The sequence below is a fragment of the Oncorhynchus mykiss genome, chromosome 26 (genome assembly GCF_013265735.2).
Source record: "Oncorhynchus mykiss isolate Arlee chromosome 26, USDA_OmykA_1.1, whole genome shotgun sequence".
NCBI classification, from domain to species: domain Eukaryota; kingdom Metazoa; phylum Chordata; class Actinopteri; order Salmoniformes; family Salmonidae; genus Oncorhynchus; species Oncorhynchus mykiss.
The window spans coordinates 14034725-14047089 of NC_048590.1; the positions used below are offsets into that span (position 1 = coordinate 14034725).

At 45.4% G+C, this 12365-nt stretch overlaps 1 protein-coding gene across 1 annotated transcript in view; it reads left to right on the plus strand.

Annotated features, from left to right (window-relative positions):
• LOC110506270 (protein kinase C-binding protein NELL1) overlaps positions 1-12365 on the plus strand; it is a 407912-nt gene that overhangs the window by 159505 nt on the left and 236042 nt on the right. The window lies entirely within an intron of this gene.

Genomic DNA, 12365 nt, shown 5'->3' on the forward strand with positions numbered 1-12365 from the left:
ACATTTTCTTCTCTGCTGCCATTCTCTCCTCTCCTCTGCTTCCTCGGATAGAAAATGGGAAAAACGGACGCTATAGTCTCCTCCAGCAGGAGATATGGTAAGAAATGTAGAGAGAGCAAGATACTAATTGAGAGAGGCTAGAAAGATATACAAAGAGAGAGGATATTTTAGTGAGAGGTAGAGGGTGCGAGAGAAATTAAGTGAGCAAGAGAGAACAAAAATTGCGAGAACAAGAGAAATTGAGAGAGATCAAGGTGAATAAATACAGAACGGGTGTGATAGAGAAAGAAGATACCAGGTGAATAGACTAGTGGTAGTTTCTTCCATCAAGGGGAGTAGAGTGGCTCGTGAGGGTGAGATAATGACTTTAAATAAACATTGTGCATCCCAAGTGGCATCCTATTCCCTGCATAGTGCACTACGTAGGGAATAGGATTCCATTAGGGATATGCGTCCAGAGGCTATGCTTCTCCACACCATTGTCACTAGCTGAGAGAGAGGGAGAGGGAGAGAGAGAGATTCAGATTTAGATTTAATATTTCGTGTTTAATATTCACGGAAAAATAGTTAAAATCTTACGCTTCGAGCTCCAACATACTGGACTAAGTGAAATAATATAATGAAAATGGTAACAAAAAACAACTGAAATAGAAATAAACTATGCAAAAAAAGAAACGTCCTCTCACTGTCAACTGCGTTTATTTCCAGCAAACTTAACGTGTAAATATTTGTATTAACATAACAAGATTCAACAACCGAGACATAAACTGAACAAGTTCCACAGACATGTGACTAACAGAAATTGAATAATGTGTCCCTGGGGGGGGGGGGGGGGGGGGGGGTCAAAATCAAAAGTAACAGTAACAGTGTGGCCACCAGCTGCATTAAGTACTGCAGTGCATCTCCTCCTCATGGACTGCACCAGATTTACCAGTTATTGCTTTGAGATATTACCCAAATCTTCCACCAAGGCACCTGCAAGTTCATTTCTGTGAGGCCCTAGCCCTCACCCTCCGATCCAACAGGTCCCAGACGTGCTCAATGGGATTGAGATCTACGCTGGCCATGGCAGAACATTCCTGTCTTGCAGGAAATCACGCATAGAACAAGCAGTATGGCTGGTGGCATTGCCATGCTGTAGGGTCATTCCAGGATGAGCATGTAGGATGGGTACCACATGAGGGAGAAGGATGTCTTCCCTGTAATGCACAGCGTTGAGATTGTCTGCAATGGCAACAAGCACAGTCTGATGATGCTGTGACACACCGTCCCAGAACATGACAGTCCCTCCACCTCCAAATCGATCCCGCTCCAGAGTACAGGCCTTGGTGTAACGCTCATTCCTTTGGCGATAAACGCGAATCCGACCATCACCCCTGGTGAGACAAAACCGCATCTAGTCAGTGGAGAGCTCTTTTTGCCAGTCCTGTCTGGTTTTGTGCCAATAGGCAACATTGTTGCCAGTGATGTCTGGTGAGGACCTGCCTTACATCAGGCCTACAAGCCCTCAGTCCAGCCTCTCTCAGCCTATTGCGGACAGTCTGAGCACTGATGGAGGGATTGTGGGTTCCTGGTGTAACTCAGGCAGTTGCTGTTGCCATCCTGTACCTGTCCCGCAGGTGTGATGTTCGGATGTACCGATCCTAGGCAGGTGTTGTTACACGTGGTCTGCCACTGTGAGGACGATCAGTTGTCCACCCTGTCTCCGTGTAGTGCTGTCTTAGGCGTCTCACAGTACGAACATTGCAATTTATTGCCCTGGTCACATCTGCAGTCCTCATGCCTTCTTGCAGCATGCCTAAGGCATGTTCACATAGATGAGCAGGGACCCTGGGGATCTTTATTTTGGTGTTTTCAGAGTCAGTAGAAAGGCCTATTTAGTGTCCTAAGTTTTCATAACTCTGACCTTAATTGCCTACCGTCTGTAAGCTATCAGTGTCTTAACAACCATTCCACAGGTGCATGTTCATAAATTGTTTATGGTTCATTGAACAAGCATTGGAAACTGAAAAAGGGACATTTATTTTTTAGCTGAGTTTAGCACTATATATTGTGGCAGACCAGGGGGTTGGGTCAAAACGCTTACACAGATCAGACACAGGCAGAGTAGGATTAGCTCAGTTTCAAAGGTGTTTATTAAAATAATAGTTAAAAAGAAAATAATAGGTCTCCCACTTGAGATCCTCTCCGGGATTCTGTGTTCTTGGCTCCAGGTCTTGCTGTGTCCTGTGGGGATCAAAAACTGAACTCACTCCTGTTACCTCTGTAACCGTCTCCAACTATACAGGAGTCCTTTCTTCCCCACTCTCTCCCCTGTGTGCTGCTCTTCTGGCAGCTTTATGGGACTTGTGCAGCTGGTGAGCAATCAGCCCTTGATTACTCACCAACTCCCAATCAACCCCAATTAGTCCTGGCTGGAGAGCCCATCGAGACCTGGCACGTCCAGCAGATGTAGCCATTGCCTAGTGATGTGTACTCCGTCTGTCATCAGGCCTTGACGAGTCTCCCCCTGGTGGCTGACCTGCTGTACGCCACAATATGTACATATTAACAACTGTGGCAGTGATTAATAAATAAATCTCCATTGGGGTGGAGGCAGAGTAAATACTGTTGAGGAGGAGATAGAGAGATTAGATGAGTTTATTAGTCTCTTGCACAGGGTTGCAGATTTAATTGCAGGGCACAGTGACAATGCAGGTCAATAAGAGAACTGAATGAAACAATAATAATATATACATATTTACAACTGTGACAATGATACATGTCCATTGTGGTGTAGGGGCAGGGTAAATGTCCATGGGGGTGGGGAAGAGTGTCCCAGAGGGAATGTCATTAGGGGGGAAACAGGGGGTAGGCAGTCCTGAGGCAGAAGGGGGACAGGGGGAGCAAGTAGCTAGCTGCCTAGTGTTGGCTATTCAGCAACCTGATGGTATGGGGGTAGAAGTTATTGGCCAGTCTGACAGTTTTTGTCATGATGCTCCTATACTGCCTGTGTCTGAGTGATGGAAGCGGGGAGAACAGGCCATGGCTCAGGAGGTTTGGGGTCCTTGACGATGTTCTTGACCTTCCAGGGAGACCTGGTGTTGTAGGTGTCCTGTGGAGGGCAGGCAGTGTGCAACCAATGGTGCGTTCGGCTGAGCGTACCACCCTCTGTAGAGCCTTGCAGTCAGCTGTGGTGGAGTTCCCGTACCAGGCTGTGATGCTGCCCAACAGTATGCTCTCAATGGTGCGTGTGTATAACACTGTGAGGGCCCCTGGGGACAGGCTAAATTTCTTCAGTCTCCTGAGGTTCAAGAGTCAATGAGATATCAATAATATTTCAAGCGCAGTGCGCGGCAGATGCTTATTACGCCTTCGCAGAAGGCAGGAATTGTGGTCACAGGCAGGCAATGGTCAACCACAGGTAGGAAGTCAAAAACAAACAATACCTCACAACCATTCAAACAGAAATAACTGAACTAAATAGGGAGCTGATGAGACCAGGTGAGAAAGGAACACAGGTGAAATCAATGAACAAAAATGAAAGACGGGGCTATGTTCCAGAACACAAAGGAAAAAAAAGAACACAAGTTTGACTAAGAAACGAAAAGCAAAACCTTATGATAAGCAGCATATCTCTCCTTCACTTTCCCGAAATGTTGGGATTGTTGATCCGGGTTGTTGTCGGGTTGTTCAGATTTTTGATCTGGGTAAGTTTTTGAAGACACCATCGTTATCAGATCATCTATGTATTTTGGTGTATTTTTGGTGTATTCATTGATGTTATTCCCAGAGGTGTCCCGGAACGTATTGCAGTCCACATGATGAAAACAGTCATGGAGCATGGATAATGATTGGTCAGACCAGCATTACAGACCTGACCACAGGAATTTCTCTCTTGAACTTTGTAGGCAAAAAGGAGCAAAATGGAGTTGTGGTCAGATTTGCCAAATCAAGGAAGGGAGAGGGCCTTATACCCCCAGTGGTCAAGAGTGGAATTTCCACGAGTTGGACACACATATTTGCACGAACACACATGCACTCATGCACACACACTCAAACAGAGACATTGCATTCATCATTTGCCAGAAGGTCTGCATTCACTTCTACATGAATCAATCATCTTGTATGATGCACATATTGTCTACGGTAGGGCTACACTATTACTCCGAAGAGGCATTGTGATCTAATAGTCTCCGCATACACTGCTCAAAAAAATAAAGGGAACACTAAAATAACACATCCCAGATCTGAATGAATGAAATATTCTTATTAAATACTTTTTTCTTTACATAGTTGAATGTGCTGACAACAAAATCACACACAAATTATCAAAGGAAATCAAATTTATCAACCCATGGAGGTCTGGATTTGGAGTCACACTCAAAATTAAAGTGGAAAACCACACTACAGGCTGATCCAACTTTGATGTAATGTCCTTAAAACAAGTCAAAATGAGGCTCAGTAGTGTGTGTGGCCTCCACGTGCCTGTATGACCTCCCTACAATGCCAGGGCATGCTCCTGATGAGGTGGCGGATGGTCTCCTGAGGGATCCCCTCCCAGACCTGGACTAAAGCATCCGCCAACTCCTGGACAGTCTGTGGTGCAACGTGGCGTTGGTGGATGGAGCGAGACATGATGTCCCAGATGTGCTCAATTGGATTCAGGTCTGGGGAACGGGCGGGCCAGTCCATAGCATCAATGCCTTCCTCTTGCACACTCCAGCCACATGAGGTCTAGCGTTGTCTTGCAATAGGAGGAACCCAGGTCCAACCGCACCAGCATATGGTCTCACAAGGGGTCTGAGGATCTCATCTCGGTACCTACATGGCATTCAGGCTACCTCTGGCGAGCACATAGAGGGCTGTGCGGCCCCCCAAAAAAATGCCACCCCATACCATGACTGACCCACCGCCAAACCGGTCATGCTGGAGGATGTTGCAGGCAGCAGAACGTTCTCCACGGCGTCTCCAGACTGTCACGTCTGTAACATGTGCTCAGTGTGAACCTACTTTCATCTGTGAAGAGCACAGGGCACCAGTGGTGAATTTGCCAATCTTGGTGTTCTCTGGCAAAAGCCAAACGTCCTGCACGGTGTTGGGCTGTAAGCACATCCCCCACCTGTGGACGTCGGGCCCTCATACCACCCTCATGGAGTCTGTTTCTGACCGTTTGAGCAGACACATGCACATTTGTGGCCTGCTGGAGGTCATTTTGCAGGGCTCTGGCAGTGCTCCTCCTGCTCCTCTTTGCACAAAGGCGGAGGTAGCGGTCCTGTTGCTGGGTTGTTGCCCTATTACGACCTCCTCCACATCTCCTGATGTATTGGCCTGTCTCCTGGTAGCGCCTCCATGCTCTGGACACTACGCTGACAGACACAGCAAACCTTCTTGCCACAGCTCGCATTGATGTGCCATCCTGGATGAGCTGCACTACCTGAGCCACTTGTGTGGGTTGTAGACTCCGTCTCATAATACCACTAGAGTGAAAGCACCGCCAGCATTCAAAAGTGAACAAAACATTAGCCAGAAAGCATAGGAACTGAGAAGTGGTCTGTGGTCACCACCTGCAGAACCACTCCTTTATTGGGGGTGTCTTGCTAATTCCCTATAATTTCCACCTGTTGTCTATTCCATTTGCACAACAGCATGTGACATTTATTGTCAATCAGTTTTGCTTCCTAAGTGGACAGTTTGATTTCACAGAAGTGTGATTGACTTGGAGTTACATTGTGTTGTTTAAGTGTTCCCTTTATTTTTTTGAGCAGTGTATAATATAGAGCTAATTGAAATAGACGCATCGCATTGGCGAGGGAATGTCCCCTTTGCCTGAGGTGTCTTGGTTGTCGAGGCACTGTGTGGCCTTTAGCTCTCCTTTTCTCTCCCTCTCTTCCGTACAAACCCCCAACCCCCACCCCCTCTCTCTCTATTTCTTGCTCTCTCTTACAAACATCCTCCTCTTTCCCCTCCACCCTTCCCTCTCTCGCGTCAGGCTGTATTAGCTGCTGATCAATAGAGGCAATGTATGGTCAGGACTCCCATAAACTCCCAAGAGACAGACAGCCACATCACTGGCCAAACACTTTCACTTCCATTCCACACTCATCACTGATGTTGTCTGATTATTCGCTGTGGCATGTGTTTCTGTGTGTGTGCCAGCAACAAAGCCAGAGTTGAACATGACCGGTAGTGTGTTTGTGTGCGTGGGCACGTTTGATCTACTCTGTTGTTCATCTCTCCTCTTGCCGAGGTCTTTCTCTAAAGTGACACAGGTGTTGCTCTCATTCAAGCTTAATGAATGCATTGTAGATGTATATTACAAATACAATTCAAATAAAATTATATCACATACAGTTGAAGTCGGGAGTGTACATAAACCTTAGCCAAATACATTTAAACTCAGTTTATCACAATTCCTGACATTTTTAACCCTCGTAAAAATCTGCCTTTTTTATGGCGGTTTAGGAGCAGTTGCATCTTCCTTGCTGACCGGCCTTTCAGGTTATGTCTATATAGGACTCCTTTCTACTGTGGATACTTTTGTACCTGTTTCCTCCAGCATCTTCACAAGGTCCTTTGCTGTTGTTCTGGGATTGATTTGCACGTTTCGCACCAAAGTGCGTTCATCTCTAAGAGACAGAACGTGTCTCCATGCTGAGCGGTATGACGGCTGCGTGATCCCATGGTTTTTATACTTGCGTACTATTGTTTGTACAAATTAACGTGGTACCTTCAGGCATTTAGAAATTGCTCCCAAGGATAAACCAGACATTTGTGGAGGTCTACAATTTATTTTCTGAGGTCTTGGCTGATTTCTTTTGATTTTCCCATGATGTCAAGCAAAGACGCACTGAGTTTAAAGGTAGGCCTTAAAATACATCAACAGGTACACCTCCAATTGACTCAAATGATCAGTTAGCCTATCAGAAGCTTCTAAAGCCATGACATAATTTTCTGGAATTTTCCAAGCTGTTTAAAGGCACAGTCAACTTACTGTATGTATACTTTGACCCACTGGAATTGTGATACAGTGGATTATAAAGTGAAATGATCTGTCTGCAAACAATTGTTGGAAAAAATACTTGTGTTTTGCACATAGTAGATGTCCTAACCGACTTGCTAAAACTAAGACATTTAGAAATTTGTGGAGTGGTTGAAAAATGGGTTTTAATGACTCCAGCCTAAGTGTATGTAAACTTCCGACTTCAACTGTACACGTGTTTAGCAGATGTTATTTGTTTCCTAGAAACAGGAGACAAACGGCTGTGAGATTGGTTTGATCCTAGACACATGAAAATTGGGATGTATACGGAGGTTACGGGGCAACAGAAGACGAACAGCATCTTGGAGATGGGGAATGGGACAATAATCAACCCGGAGGGACAGAACTTGGGTGGACAGCCATACCATCTGCCCGATACCGGTGGCGGTCCTGTTGTCGATACCTGAAGGTACGACGACAGCGATGTACTGGGCCGTCTCTTTGGCAGAGGGTAATTTGGGGAGTGAAATGAAGTGGGCTGCTTTGGAAAACTGGTGTTGCCATCAGACAGGGGAAGACCCGTGACAATGTCCAGCGATATGTGAGACCAGGGACAGTGAGGAACAGGCAGAGGTTGCTGGGGAGTCTTGTTCTGCGCACAGATTGTGCATGCAGCGACAAACGTGGAGACGTCAGGAAGCATGGTAGGCCACCAAAAGCATTGTTGCACAAAGGCCAAGGTTCAATGGGAGCCCGCATGGCAAGCAAGGACCGAGGAGTCAGGACTGAGGAGCAGACAGCGTCAGGAAGAAACATCCGGTTATCTGGAACGCTGTGCCTCATGAACCTGCCTCCCTTTTCCCCAGCCGAGTGCCGTCGCCAAGCACAAGATGGGAAGGATGGTCTCGGCTTCCGGGGGTGTAGCCACAGGGCTATAGTATATACAGTCTTAACATTCTTGGATCCTGGTCGGTAGGAGAGGGAGAAGTTGAACCGGGTGAAAAGCAGGGCCCACCTAGCTGGCCTGGAATTGAGACACTTGGCGGCGTGTAGATATTTGAGGTTCTTGTGGTCTGTCCACACAATGAACGGATGTTCTGCCCCCTCCAGCCAGTTCTTCCACTCCTCCAATGGCATCTTCACCGCAAGAAGCTCAAGATTCCCCACATTGTAGTTCCTCTCCGTGGTGTTGAGGCAATGGAAGAAGAAGGCATTGGAATGTAACTTGAGGTCCAGGGCAGAACACTGGGAAAGAACAGTCCCCACTCCAACATCCGAAGCATCGGCCTCCACCACGAATTGGCGGGACGGGTCAGGATGGTACAAAGATGCAAGCTGCGATGAAATGGTGTTGCTCGATCAGCAGCTGGGAACGTGAATGGAACCTTGGGAAGGGGCGTAGGCCGCCACACTAGAGGAGTCTTTACATAGCTGGTGCAGCTTATGAGCACCCTCTTTCCCAGACAAAGTAGAATCAAACACCTTCCGAACTTCCTCCACAAACTCCTCCAGACTGAGGTAGATGGCGGACTGTTGTTCCCACGCCCTCCCAGACATCAGGGTTATGATGTACGCTCTCCTCATGTGGTCCGAGGGGAACGAAGATGGCTGCAACTCGATAATGAGGGAGCACTTGTGGAGAAAAGCCCATCAGAATCCGGAATCTCCAGCGTAGCGCTCCAGATGAGGTAAGCGGGGTTCTCGGGACAGTGGGGTAGGCTGGGAGATAACGGGTGTGACCCTCTGCAAAGTGAGGAATCTGTGGAATTGCTCCAGCAATGTATCAAACGCCTGGTCATGGTGTTCTGTCAGGGTATGTAGTCCCTCCATAAGACATTGAAGTAACTCCTCATGTTGTCGTATGGTGGCTTCTTGCAGGGAGACAGCTTTGTGGAGCTGGTCTGAGTCTGCTGGGTCAGTCACGGCCCGTTTGTACTACCATGTTTCAGGAGAAGACTCAGATGCAGACAGTGTCGAAGTAACAAAAGTTTACTACCAGAACAGGGGGCAGGCAAAATGACAGGTCAAATGCAGGCAGAGGTCAGTAATCCAGATTCGAGTCCATAAGGTACAGAACGGCAGGCAGTCTCGGGGTCAGGGCAGGCAGAGGTCAATAATTGGGAAAACTAGAAAACAGGAACTAGAAAAAAGGGCCGTGGCTTTTGTGGAGCGATGGGTAATGATGCTTCATGGGAGGCAGTTGTTGATGTGTGCAGAGGGTCCCTGGTTTGAGCCCAGGTAGGGGTGAGGAGAGGGACACAAGCTAATCTGTTACGCTAGCAACCCAAAGGTTACGAGTTTGAGTCTCATCATGGACAATTTAAGCTAATTAACAACTTTGCAACTACTTAGTTACTACTTTTAAGACACTTTTCAACTACTTAGCATTTTTTCTAACCCTTCCCCTAATCCTAACCTTAACCATTTAAACTAACTCCTAACTTTAACCTTAACCCCTAACCCATAGAGCTATATGACATTAGCGTTAGCCACATACCCACCTGGCTAACCTTAGCCACAACAAATTGGAATTCGTAGCATATCATTGAAAATTCGTAACATATTGAACAAATTGGAATTTGTAACATATTGAAACAATTGCAATTTGTAACATATCATACGAATTGTAATTCTTAAAATATCATACTAAATGGATGATGGACATCCACAAATAGCTTATTATATAGCTTATTTCTCTCAAATTGTTTGTGCAAATTTGCTTAAATCCCTGTTAGTGAGCATTTATCTTTTGCCAAGATAATCCATCTACCTGACAGGTGTGGCATTTTAAGAAGCTGATTAAACAACATGACCATTACAAAGGTGCACCTTGTGGTGGGGACAATAAAAGGTCACTCTAAAATTAACACAATGCCACAGAAGTTTTGAGGGAGTGTGCAATTGGCATGCTGACTGCAGGAATGTCCTGCCCGAGCTGTTGCAAGATAATTGAATGTTAATTTCTCTACCATAAGCCTCCTACTACGTTGTGTTAGAGAATTTGGCAGTACGTTCAACCGGCTTCACAACCACAGACCACGTGTAACCACACCAGCCCAGGACCTCCACATCTGGCTTCTCCACCTGTGGGATTGTCTGAGATAAGCCACCCGGGCAGGAGTATTTCTGTCTGTAATAAAGCCCTTTTGTGTGGATAAACTCTTTTTTTTTGGCTGGGCCTGGCTCCCAAGTGGGTGGGCCTATGTCCTCCCAGTCCAACCATGCCCAGGACCTAACGCATTTGTTTAAATTGACTGATTTCCTTTTATGAACTGTAACTCAGTAAAATCATTGAAATTGTTCCATGTTGTGTTTATATTTCTGTTCGGTATAAATGAAGTGTCTCGGATTTATATACAGAATAATATGAACTGCTCTGAGACCACATTGGACCATCACAGTGACTGACACACAGACGAACCGCCGCCCGCCCCTGCACACACACACAAATACATACACTAGTGCTGAGTGATTAACCAACATTTCTGCTATTTTTTGTTTTTTAAACAAATAATTGAGCAAAGTTGGTTCAATTATTTGAATTTCAGTTAATTATGTTTTTTTCTGTGACCTCAATGTGCCGTTTCTGTAGCGATAGCACAGTTCAAGCTTAATCTGATTTATGTAATAGGGAGTAGTAGGACAATATTCTACATAGTTTAGCGCAGAAAATGTGGTAATTAACTACATTGACCATAATTCATTGCACAGCCGCTTAAACTTGTCCGTTCTGTGCGGAGCAGACATGGGGACTAACCTCCTGTGAACTCTAGGGAGCAGAGAAGAGAGAACGCTCGATCGAGAGGGATTGAAAGAGTTTTTTTGAGAGCCTGAAAATACATACAGTGCCTTGCGAAAGTATTCGGCCCCCTTGAACTTTGCGACCTTTTTCCACAATTCAGGCTTCAAACATAAAGATATAAAACTGTATTTTTTTGTGAAGAATCAACAACAAGTGGGACACAATCATGAAGTGGAACGACATTTATTGGATATTTCAAGCTTTTTTAACAAATCAATAACTGAAAAATTGGGCGTGCAAAATTATTCAGCCCCCTTAAGTTAATACTTTGTAGCGCCACCTTTTGCTGCGATTACAGCTGTAAGTCGCTTGGGGTATGTGTCAATCAGTTTTGCACATCGAGAGACTGAATTTTTTTCCCATTCCTCCTTGCAAAACAGCTCGAGCTCAGTGAGGTTGGATGGAGAGCATTTGTGAACAGCACTTTTCAGTTCTTTCCACAGATTCTCGATTGGATTCAGGTCTGGACTTTGACTTGGCCATTCTAACACCTGGATATGTTTATTTCTGAACCATTCCATTGTAGATTTTGCTTTATGTTTTGGATCATTGTCTTGTTGGAAGACAAATCTCCGTCCCAGTCTCAGGTCTTTTGCAGACTCCATCAGGTTTTCTTCCAGAATGGTCCTGTATTTGGCTCCATCCATCTTCCCATCAATTTTAACCATCTTCCCTGTCCCTGCTGAAGAAAAGCAGGCCCAAACCATGATGCTGCCACCACCATGTTTGACAGTGGGGATGGTGTGTTCAGCTGTGTTGCTTTTACGCCAAACATAAAGTCTTGCATTGTTGCCTAAAAGTTCAATTTTGGTTTCATCTGACCAGAGCACCTTCTTCCACATGTTTGGTGTGTCTCCCAGGTGGCTTGTGGCAAACTTTAAATGACACTTTTTATGGATATCTTTAAGAAATGGCTTTCTTCTTGCCACTCTTCCATAAAGGCCAGATTTGTGCAATATACGACTGATTGTTGTCCTATGGACAGAATCTCCCACCTCAGCTGTAGATCTCTGCAGTTCATCCAGAGTGATCATGGTCCTGTTGGCTGCATCTCTGATCAGTCTTCTCCTTGTATGAGCTGAAAGTTTAGAGGGACGGCCAGGTCTTGGTAGATTTGCAGTGGTCTGATACTCCTTCCATTTCAATATTATCGCTTGCACAGTGCTCCTTGGGATGTTTAAAGCTTGGGAAATATTTTTGTATCCAAATCCGGCTTTAAACTTCTTCACAACAGTATCTCGGACCTGCCTGGTGTGTTCCTTGTTCTTCAAGATGCTCTCTGCGCTTTTAATGGACCTCTGAGACTATCACAGTGCAGGTGCATTTATACGGAGACTTGATTACACACAGGTGGATTGTATTTATCATCATTAGTCATTTAGGTCAACATTGGATCATTCAGATATCCTCACTGAACTTCTGGAGAGAGTTTGCTGCACTGAAAGTAAAGGGGCTGAATAATTTTGCACGCCAATTTTTCGTTTTTTGATTTGTTAAAAAAGTTTGAAATATCCAATAAATGTCGATCCACTTCATGATTGTGTCCCACTTGTTGTTGATTCTTCACAAAAAAATACAGTTTTATATCTTTATGTTTGAAGC